Below are 11,462 nucleotides of genomic sequence, written 5' to 3'. Positions count from 1 at the left end.
AAATATCCGTTAGTGATTTGCTGATTCCCACTACGGCACTACTGTTTAACATACTAGTATTTTAGCTAGAAAGTTAAGTTGAACTTTTACCTAGAGCTTAGGGGTCTTGCCTTGTATTGCATAGGCTAGGAAGTAGTGGCTATTAGGGTCATCTCTATAACTAACATATTTGCCAAGTGTTTGTGAGCTTGTAGAAAATTTAATTACTCTATTCAGCCCCTCTAGTCATCCATAGATCCTTTCAGGGCATGGAAAGAGTCAACTAGGGTGCACAAGGGTTTGGAGCCTGCGATGAGCATGGTGATCGGTGCTGGCTCAACGCAGATCGACAACCATTGGTGGCGTGATGACAAACTCTGTGCCGCAGGTTGAATGCAGTCCGACAACCAACTGGTGCCCCGAGAAGCAATATATTGCTAATAGCACCTAACCTTCGGCGTGGCTCTCCATCTTCACAAACATTCTTCTAGTACCACTATTGTGCATCATCGCAACTATGCATAATGCATGAAATGTGTATGTGTAGGACTCTCTCCCACAAAAGAGCCCATATTTGTGGATACTATAAGTGACAAACATTATGATGAGGTATCTTGCATACTAAATTGGACGGCAGGGGAACCTCATCTTTGGCTGTCGAGGCATCAAGACACCGCTTTTATAACAAGAAGCAATGATGATAGGTGGGATCAACGGTGGAGAATCAATGTTGTGATAACTAGGTGGATCCAACGCCTGAAAAGAACTAATACTGACAAAAACCGGTAGTGAAATGCAAAATATCACTACCGGGTCGTGGCTTGACCCGATAGGGATTGACAGGCGGTGGTCATAGTGATAAGCACCATCACTGTCAGGTATAGCTTCCCACCAATTTTCTAGATCGTCGCCCTACCACCCGATAATGATTAGTACACTAGTGCAGGAGTGGGTTTCAGTCCCGGTTGGAAAACCCCCTCTAGTTTCCCAACCGGGACTGCCAATCCGGGTGTAAAGGCCCAGCTTTAGTCTCGGTCCCCTCAACCGAGATTGATTTGGGACCTCTAGTCCTGGTTGGTAATACCAATCAGGAGTAAAGGCAGCTCTAGCCTAGGCCCCAGGCGCTGCCACGTATTACACCTCCTGTACCGGTTGGTTATACAAACCAGGACTAGATGTCTCTTTTTCTTTTCTTTTACAGTTTCTTTGCATTGAATATTGTATGCACATATTAAGAGTGAAACTAATTAAGATGTTATATATTACAATGATCATCCATCCCACAATCAAATTTCATACAAACCATAATAAATTTAAACCAGGTCATTACACACTACATGTCCAAGTACTCCCCAAAGTTCATGCAAACATAGTATGTCACCACTACTACCTAATGAAGTTGACTTTCTCGGATTATCAATTCAGTGAAGTGTAGGTCACCGATGTGGTATCCAAAAATATCACTGATGAAGACCAACGCATTAACTAGTGCACTCTCCCTTGCTTCACAACTATGAGCGCAGGGTCTACTAACGAAGGTTAACGGTGCTCGAGAAGTCAGTGGGTCTCCCTCTTAGTCACAAGCGGCTTGGCCTGAAATCCTTCCAAAGTGAGTGTTGGCCATTCATGAGCATATTTTCAATCATAACTCAATTGATACGTTGTCTGGTTTAGAATGACTTCAAAACTACACCCTTTGTAGGTTAAGTCATAGTCCTCAACCTGCAAGTCTTGGCAGAAAAAAAAATTATGAGAACCAAGCTTTGCAACATATAACAACAAATCCAGATATAAGCTATAAGTTCGACTTTGACTTTACCACACCATTTCGGTTGTTTCGAGCAATGCTTGCACAAAAGCCCTGAACATCATGACGCATGTCTGCATTTATAGCTTGTATCAGCATGGAGGATAGTGTAGGCAGGGTGCACCCAACATTCTCAAGCTTCGTTACACATGCAACGACATCATATTTTTGTGCAATAGTCTGCTGGGGTGCATTTATTCCCATCACTGAGATTTGTACAATACCTCTACCCCTCCTAGCGGCGATGGAAAAACCAATTCGATATTGGATTAATGGACCATTATCTACATGAAAGGTTTGAACAACCACTTCCTGAACTCCGAAATTTGAGAGTGTCTCTTTAAGCCAAATGATTCGGTCAATTACCTATGGTATATTTAAGAATCACATATATATACATATCAGAAAAATATATTTAGACAGACGTATTTGACACATTAATTTATTGGAAACATATAGAGTTGCTTACTATGCTTGGATGATTAAACGGTACATCCGGCAACACTGGATCGAACACATCCACTTTACATAGCCGCTGAAACCTATGACTTCCGGTGGAGGAAGACGACGTCCAGCCATCTCTTCTCACTAAAGTCAATATATCAAAAAATCATATCACTGGAGATAATATTTTTCATACACGAAAATGCATATCACTAAAGTCAAATTTTTTTCATAAGTCTACAAATATCAAAATTCAAATAACTGTAGTCCATATTTATCATATACCAAAATGCATAAACACTAAAGTTAATATATCAAAATTCATATATGTATGTCACTAAAGTCAATTTTTTAATAAGTCTATATATATCAAAATTCGCATCAATAAACCATATATATCAAAATTTATATCACTAAAGTCAATATATCAAAATGCATAACACGTCAATATATCAAAATTCATATATGTATATCACTGAAGTCAATTTTTTATAAGTCTATATATATATCAAAATTCACATCAATAAACCCTATGTATCAAAATTCAGCATCTTTCCAAGCCCGGTTTCCAAGCACGAACGGATGACAAGGGGTTGGTAACGAGTATTACCACCTGGCGACAGACGAAGGTCGAGGCCCAGGCCGGAGACGAAGAAGGTGCCGGCGGAGATGATGTCGAGGCCGGAGACCAAGGCACTGTCGGAGATGAGGCTGGAGACGCGAAGGCGCTAACCGAAGAAAAGGAGGGTGATGGAGCCGTCATGCGCACTGGAGATCAGGAGGACGAGGACGCCACGCGCACCAGAGCCAAGGACGAGGGCGAGGCCGTCTGGCCACCGAAGGACGAGGATGAGGGCACCGCGGCGTGCGCCGTGGAGACAAGGATGAGGGCTCGCTTGCCCACGCGCTGGAGCCGAGGACGAGGACAATGGCCGGCCGACGGAGGATGAGGACGTGGGCGCCGCCACGTGCGTTGGAGCCGAGGACGAGGACGAGGACCCGCCGCGTGAGCCAGAGAAGAGGGCGAGGTTAGATGGGTGGCGCACGGCGGGTGTGGTGGCGTGGCAGAGTGCGTGGCGCGGATCCAGCGACGCTTGAAAGGAGAAAGAAGAAGAGAAGACACGGGTATACGTAGGGTTGGTACCTTTAGTTCCGGGTTGGGCCACAAACCGGGACTAAAAGGCTTCTGGTCCCGGTTGGAGGCCCCTAGTCCCGGGGTTGGAACCCGAGACTAAAGCCAAATTTTGGCGCGCGGCGGAACTGCTGTCTACCCGACAGTTTCGTTTCCCGCCCAAGCAACAGTTTATAACATATCCTTTAACATAAATAGGCTAAAATTTAGAAATTGCATAGTAAAATTCAAAAAATTACAATACAAATTTGCTTTCATATACAATTTATGATGCTTTTGTCTCATGCTTTAAATGTTTAATAACATATGCTATAAAAATTCAAATCTCAAATCTCAGAAATTCAAACATAGTTTTCTTTGACAAGATTATTTCAAATGAAAAAGTTGTCAACTACAAAGTTACATAACTTTTCAAGATCTACAGCTTTCGTTTTTGTCATTTCTCCATTTGAGGACGTTTTAAAAATTCTAATTTCAAATTTTAGAAATTCAAACATAGTTTTCTTTGACAAAATAATTTCAAATCAAAAAGTTGTCAACTACAAAGTTGTGTAATTTTTCAAGATCTATAACTTTTATTTTGGTCATTTCTTCATCCGACAAAGTGGTACTGCACATTGTTCACAAATTTACATCTCTCTCTTATAGGAAGAGAGAGATGTAAATTTGTGAACAATGTAGACTACGACTTTGTCAGACGAAGAAATGACCAAAACAATAATAAAGATCTTAGAGAACCTTACAATCCATACAAATATAATTATGATATTCATACAAATAAACCTAATGAAACATAATGAACTTGCATACAAACATAATTAAAATATCCATACAAATAAACCAAATTAAAGTACATAACCGTTCAAATAAACCAGATTAAACATAACACTACGAATAAACCTAACTAACACATGGATCCTATAAACCGGCTGCAACCCAAGTCTGTCTCCACTGCCAGTAGTGTATGTCTCGGATTGTGTAACCACGATTATTGTCTATGTAATGCAAGGCCCGCACTACAACACTCTCCGTTGCCTCACAACGTTGAGGACATGGCATCCCATAGATGTAGCCTACTGACGGACTATCGATGGCCTAGTTCTGCCTAAATCTCACGCAATACTGGATGCCAGTTGTCATCCTCTGGCCCATCGCTTCCACAAAGTCTCAGACGTACCCCAGTCGCTTAAGAGCTTGCGTGAGAATGGGCTGCAAGCCACATGTAGCATAGGCGAAATCATAGAGCAAAATCTACAAGCGGATAAACAAAAAATATTAGGAAGCGTTCATATAATAATAAGAATAAATAAACATTACTCTCATCTCATACACAACGTACCATATCCATATAGTTGAATGTCGCATGCCTCTCGCTTACTCACGGCACATCCAGACTGTGCTCACATAAAGCTTCTATCTTCAAGGACAAGAAATCAGGCATACGGTAGCCAATTTGCTTATTTGCTTGCAAAGAAAGCAGCACGACATCGATCTGGGCGCCTATCTTGATCGGCGATCGTCGTCCAGTCTGCACGATGTCCTGGTGCACCTCATTATTGTACCTAATAGGGATGTCGAAGGCAAGACTGCACATCTATAACTAGCCTCCTTCATCATTCACGATCTCACTTATCACCGTCTCGAAGATGTCCCACACCCCGAGCAGCCATAGTGCTAATTCCAGCCACTTGACCGGTTTTATAGTCTGTGACATATGCAACAATCATATTATGAATGAATGTATATATGTAAAAATTATATTAGCACGCAAAACTTACAATATTCCATACTATTGATGGGTCTAGGTAACGTGGAACGGCCCTATCTAGCGATGGCCCTATCTTGATGATTTATTGTTTATATATATACATATACATGTATATATAATTAGGAGCATAAGGCTTCCAATAATTACCGGAAGCCCTGACCAAACTTAGCTGGTTTGGTTCCACCAAACCAGCTCCCCACCAGACCAACTGAACCAGCTCACTGGCCCATCCATTGGCCCACTAGGCCCACCTTCCCAGGCCCTATATATGCCCCCAAACCTTATTCCCCTAATCCCCCTCCTAGTCGTCACCTCTGCTGAATTTCTTGTTTTTAGCCCTTTTTGGAAAAAAAATCACAAATATGCCCCTGGAGGTATGCTTTTAAAATCATGACCCTTAGCTCGGCGCCATCGTTGGTGGCACCGAGCTTATATGTCTCAGCGCCATAGATTTTGGCGCCTAGGTCTTGGACTCGGCGTAGACATGGCGGTGTCTTGGCAGGCACCTTGGTGCCGTAGATCTTGGCGCCATGGTTATTGGCACCGAGAACGGCCCCAAGATCTATGGCGCCGAGGTGGTGTTTTAACCCGACGCCCAATCTTCCTGCCCGAGCCTTCTTCCTCTTCTTTCTCCACCCTCTCGGGTTTTTTCTCTCCCCGATTCGCGCTACCTCACGAATCGGCATATTGGACCTTGAAACTTTGATTCGATCCATAGATCTTCGAGAGCAAGGTATCCTCGCTCCCTTTTAGTTTTTTTAAATCAATTCAGTATATATTAGTCAGATTTTTCAACTTAAGAATCATCATTACTTAGGGTTTCATGCAATTTTAATATTTATATTATACAACCGTAGGATGCCAAGGCGGGGAAAAGCTACCAAACCAAGGCAACCTCAACACACGTTGTTATTATATGGGTTCATTGTTGTGGATCAAATGGGAAACCCTAGATGTAGGGTTTAATGTTAATTTCTTTCGGTTCTTAGAGTGAAAATGGCTAAATTGTAGTTATGGCCAGATGATCGAAAATGCCTTTGACCCATTGCCTCTGCCTAGTGGTGTTCTAGTGCCCATGTGCTTTTGCGGTGATCCTTGCAAGGTAGCCAAGTCCGATGAAGAGGACACGTATAGGCAGAGGTATTGGATGTGTTCAAATTTTGCGTTTGAGCCTACACTTCGTCAGCGCCGCATTAACAAGATGATGAGGAATTGATGTTTGTATCATATGACATCTTGCATGATTTTTTTGTTTTATAACAATTGCATTTTTTGCAGTCCCCTCCATCGCTCTGTGATTTTGAGTAGTGGATCGACATTGAGATCAAGCCTGAAGACAAGAAATGGATGCAGAACTGTTGCGGTGGGAGGCAGAGGACAAGGAGATGATGGAGAAGAGACACAGAGAGGAGGCTACAAAAAAGGAGCACAAGGAAGAGGAGGAAAGGAGGCGTGTTGCTGCGTATAGGGAGGAAATGGAGAAGAAGCTTGAGCATGCACGCCGAGCGAAAGCAGTGATGGAGGAGAATCTCGATGCCCTGAGGAAGAGAAAGTGGCCTTGTTGCACTCACTAGTCTCCATTACTTGCTAGTTCTATGATTTATTCATGAACAATGTTGTCTACTGTTTGACTTTTCATTGTGTTGTCATGTAATGTACTTTAAGTATGGGCATGTTTAGGTCATGTACTGTGTTATTTAGTTTGTCGGCACATACTTCTAGTATTATTGTGTTGTTTAATGTGTCATAGTACTGGTAGCTACTCATACCCATCCTCCCAGTCCCCATATATCATCTTCCACGCTCGCTGCTTAGCCCTTCAAGCTTTACCATAAGTTATCACATAACCTCCATACAACGCCTGAACGGTCCTGATAATTGTTCTAACCTTCATGTTGGGTTCTCCCTGCAATATTCCCATCAACCGCTTGGCAATGAGGGTAGATGTCAACTGTTGATGCCTTAGTGTCAGCACATGGTCAGCACAATTGTGTGGTCCAACAACTTTTGTGATCTTCCACTTTCCAGTGACCTTTTGCTTCCTTGCACAAACCCTCCATGGGCAGCGTTCCTTGTCACACACAACTGTGTAACGGCGCTCCGCATATGAATGCAAGACCTTGTAAGGTCTCTTTCATATCACTACAAACGCCTACAACCACCTCTTCAATGCAGGGAGGTCCTTGAATACCCTACCCTTCTCAATTACTATGTTAGGGCCGGTCTCAGGAGCTTCTTGGAGCTCATCATCATGTCCTTCTGCACATGCCTGATCGGAATGAGCAAGATCGCTGAACTCGTGAACTCTTGGATCATGGCGACCGGAAAAGATACTCCTCAGCATCTCAACATCACTCTCTGTCAGCTCTCCAACAGGACGATCATCATTAGAATCAAGAGGCCTTGCCATATCATATGGCTCTGAATCATTCATAATTTCAACACTATTGGAGCCATGAAATCCATCTCCACAGTACACTTGCGCAGCAACAGTGGACACATCCACATTGTCAGGAATGTCTCCTGCAACATAAGTAGAAAAATTAGAAAAGAATGAAAAAATGGATGTAAGGAAGGGGGTAAGCTCCCAATAACCATGTGGATAAGACACTTACTCGGATAATTCTGTGTTAAAGAGATCTCATGAGGAGGATCTGTCACAACATCATGAGTCTGACAAGCATATCCAACTAGCTTATTGAAGGCAGATTGAGCATCGGGAACCATAGGTGCAACCTCCAATTCCATATTAGGTTCTGGGACGGGAGGGTTGAAGTGTGCCCGCTGACTCATTGGTGGAGAAAACCCATGAGGGATGGGATCAACTAACACCCAACGCACAATCACGTCCAAACTTTAGAACTTGCACTTCATAGCCCATCTCACATAGTTCTCTCACTAGTCTGCACACCTAATTGGGATGATCTTTCTTAGGATGTTGGGAGGGAAACTTAGGTAAAGTACACCCTCCACTATGATGCCATCATCATCATCAGCTCTATGGCAATATAGCTCCTCCTAAGCCCTTGCAACCAACTCACTAAATGAAGGCTTCTCATTGAATAGCACAGGCACGCTTTGCATCTCAACAAACTCAACATATCTATAGTGATATCTTTTTACGGTGCCTCCATGATATATGCTCACTAGGTTATCCATCTATTAGTTCAAACAAAAATTGAAATACAGTTCGTTTAGTCTAAAGTAGCTGCTATACAGTACCTCTCTAATAGATACTAACCAACTACACCATAAATAACTATGTCACTAACTATCTAACTATATTAATCTAACTATATTTATCTCACTAACTCAATCAACTAGCTATCTAATAACTATATCTATGTACCTATGTCACTGGCTATCTAACTATATATATCTAACTATATCTATCTCACTAACTAAATCAACTACCTACATCATTAAATTTACTAGAAGCTACCAAATAATCAAAGTAGCACTACAATTCAAGCTAACTAAGTACCTACATTACATATTCAAAAAATTGACTTGTCCAAGTCAATGCAACGATGCGACGCGGACGTGGACACCGAGACCGGAGCAGGACGGGGACGCGATCGACGACGAGGTCGCGGCGTGTTGGGAGCAGGGGCCGTGTCGCGGCCGGGGTCGCCGGAGGGTGTGGCAGAACCTCCTAAGTTATAGGGCCCACATGCACCTGTCACTGTCCACGACCTTTGACATTTATGCATATGTTTCCAATAACTTAGAAAGACTGTCGGGTGTCCTCGGGGAACCCCGAATCATCCACGATTTCCGAGCAGGATCACATTACAGAGTCATTGCAGTATTACAACATTTATTCAAACATCAATACCAGAGTAAAAACAGCGGAAGTCTTACGATAACATAGTTTACAAACCAGTTGTTTCAAACCTTACAAACTAAGTTCGATAGTTAATACAAAACGTAGTAGTGGAGTGGCATTATACATATTATAAAACACACAATCGAACTGCCCTGCTCAAGGGCCACACATTTACTTCTCATCGTCAGAACGAACGATAGTCATGCAGCACGATCCAAAACAGATCTGCTCATGAGGCTCACCTGCAACAAGGGTCAACGAACCCTGAGTACAAAAGTACTCAACAAGACTTAACCGAAATAAGAACTGATAAGACTCAGGAATGCAGGTTTATGGGATTCAAGGTATGGCTTTAACAATAATCAAAGTTCTTTTGCGTAAAAGCTCTTTAACAAAATTCTTTATATAGAAAGCTTCATAAAATCATATACAAAGCTGACACGATCCATGATGAGATCATGAAACTTCATATCCAACACTTTCACAAGCCTTATTTGAGTTCTAGTTATTAGTACTACGATGATGAACAGTGAGTTGAGTCTCCATAACCGAGGAGCAACGACGATTCGAACCGATTAAGTCCCAGCTGGGGATTCCAGACCACACGACATATGCAGGTCCCCGACCTACATATACCAACCTGCACTCAGATCCTCTAAAACAAGAACGGGTCCGCGCCACCCGAGAATACAGCACACCTCCAATCCGGCCATATTCTAGCCACGAGGGTACACGCTATTCCCGCCATCTCTCCACTCCCAGTGCGCGAGTAGCCATTCTCGTAATAGAATAGCCAAGCAAAGGCTTACCGGAGTATGTGGTTAGTACTACAAATTCTCACCTCATGCAATTCAACAACGGACGTGCCTTAATCGACACAGGCGGAAAGAACCCGCTCACAAGACCTCCATGTCTGGTGGCTCACACTCACCGAGTCCGCCCGGTCTAGATTTATTACTCCACATTCCCATATCACATGCTAACATAATTAACCAATGTTCCATTTAAAACTTGCAGGTGGCAGGTAGTCACCCAACTTTCATCGTTCTACGCATAGCTAAGCAAAACTAGGCATATACGAGTTTAAAATTGGTAATATGGTAAATATGGAATAACAAGGGTGGTAATGCACCAATTAGGTTTTCACTTGACTCCTAATCACTTAATGCAGTAAAGAGAAGCCAAAAGCGAAATCAATTTGTAAAATACAAGGTAGGGTTGTATGCATCCGGGGCTTGCCTTCGTTGACGGAAAAGTCTGGCTCCTGCGACGTTTCACAAGTATTCGATCCGACCTCAACAGACGGATTAACCTCCTCCACAACTTGATTAACTACCACGTGTTCACCTTCGTTCACTACACGTAGTAACAATGTCATGTTTAACATGATACGAGATACAAAATATGATGCTCGATGATGGATGCCAATTAACAACTAATTAAACATATTCATAAAACTTATTTCAATTGAACTCAAAATTTTTGTAAAGGTTCATCACATGATAACTAAGTGGCAAAACAATTTTCATAATTTTTGGATAATTAATTAAGCCTAGAAAAATCATGGAAACTTATTTATTAATTAATTGAGCAATTTTTTTTTCACATTCCAAAAATTACTGAAAAGTAACATTTAATATTTTTCCTAAATAATATACATCACAGAGAGGTCACACAAAAATTTTCATAACTTTTGGAGCTCTAAATAAATCTACACAAAAATAACAAATTACAGCACTATTCAATCATTTCTAAAAAAGGAAAAATTCCAATTTGAACTCACCCGCTCACACAAACAACTCGGAAAGAACCAGGAGTCACACAAACAACTCGGAATGAATCAGGAGCTCACATAAACAACTCGGAATGAATCAGGAGTCACATAAACAACTCGGAATGAATCAGGAGTCACATAAACAACTCGGAATGAACCAGGATCTCACATAAACAACTCGGAATAGAACCTGGAGCTCATCCCGAATGCACTAGAGCATAAAGCTGGATCGAAAGAACAACGAATGAGTGGTTCGACGTGCACAGGAAGCACCAGTAGCTTACCCTGAACTTGATAGAGCAAAGAACAGGGCTGGAGAAGCAACGGTGAAGCAGGTCGACGATCCAAGCAACCACGGCGGAGCAAAACGTCGACGGTGGCGGTGCTCCGACGACTGCGGTGGACAAAACGGAGAGCGCTGGCCACGACGGCGCAAGCACGACGGTGAGGTTGCCGGCCGCGAGGAAGAAAGGCGTGCACAGCGGGTTCCCAGTGGAATCAGACACCAAGACTCAGTTGGCTAGGTGCGCAAGGAGTAGGCGGAGCTGGAACAAGCTTTGCCAAAATGGTGGAGGCACTACGGTGACAGCAAACGCACGACAGAGCAGCGACGATGGCGACTGGAAAACAGAGGAGGAGAGTGGCGAAAAACGGCGACGGTGAAGTCCTTATAGAGTGGCTCAGAAGCAAGGAGAAGCCACGCAGGGGCCTTTCCCGTGCCAACGCGAA

This window comes from Miscanthus floridulus, chromosome 11, assembly GCF_019320115.1.
Source record: "Miscanthus floridulus cultivar M001 chromosome 11, ASM1932011v1, whole genome shotgun sequence".
In the NCBI taxonomy this organism is placed as follows: domain Eukaryota; kingdom Viridiplantae; phylum Streptophyta; class Magnoliopsida; order Poales; family Poaceae; genus Miscanthus; species Miscanthus floridulus.
The sequence above is the reverse complement of the archived record's forward strand: the minus strand, read 5'-3'. Positions refer to the sequence as shown.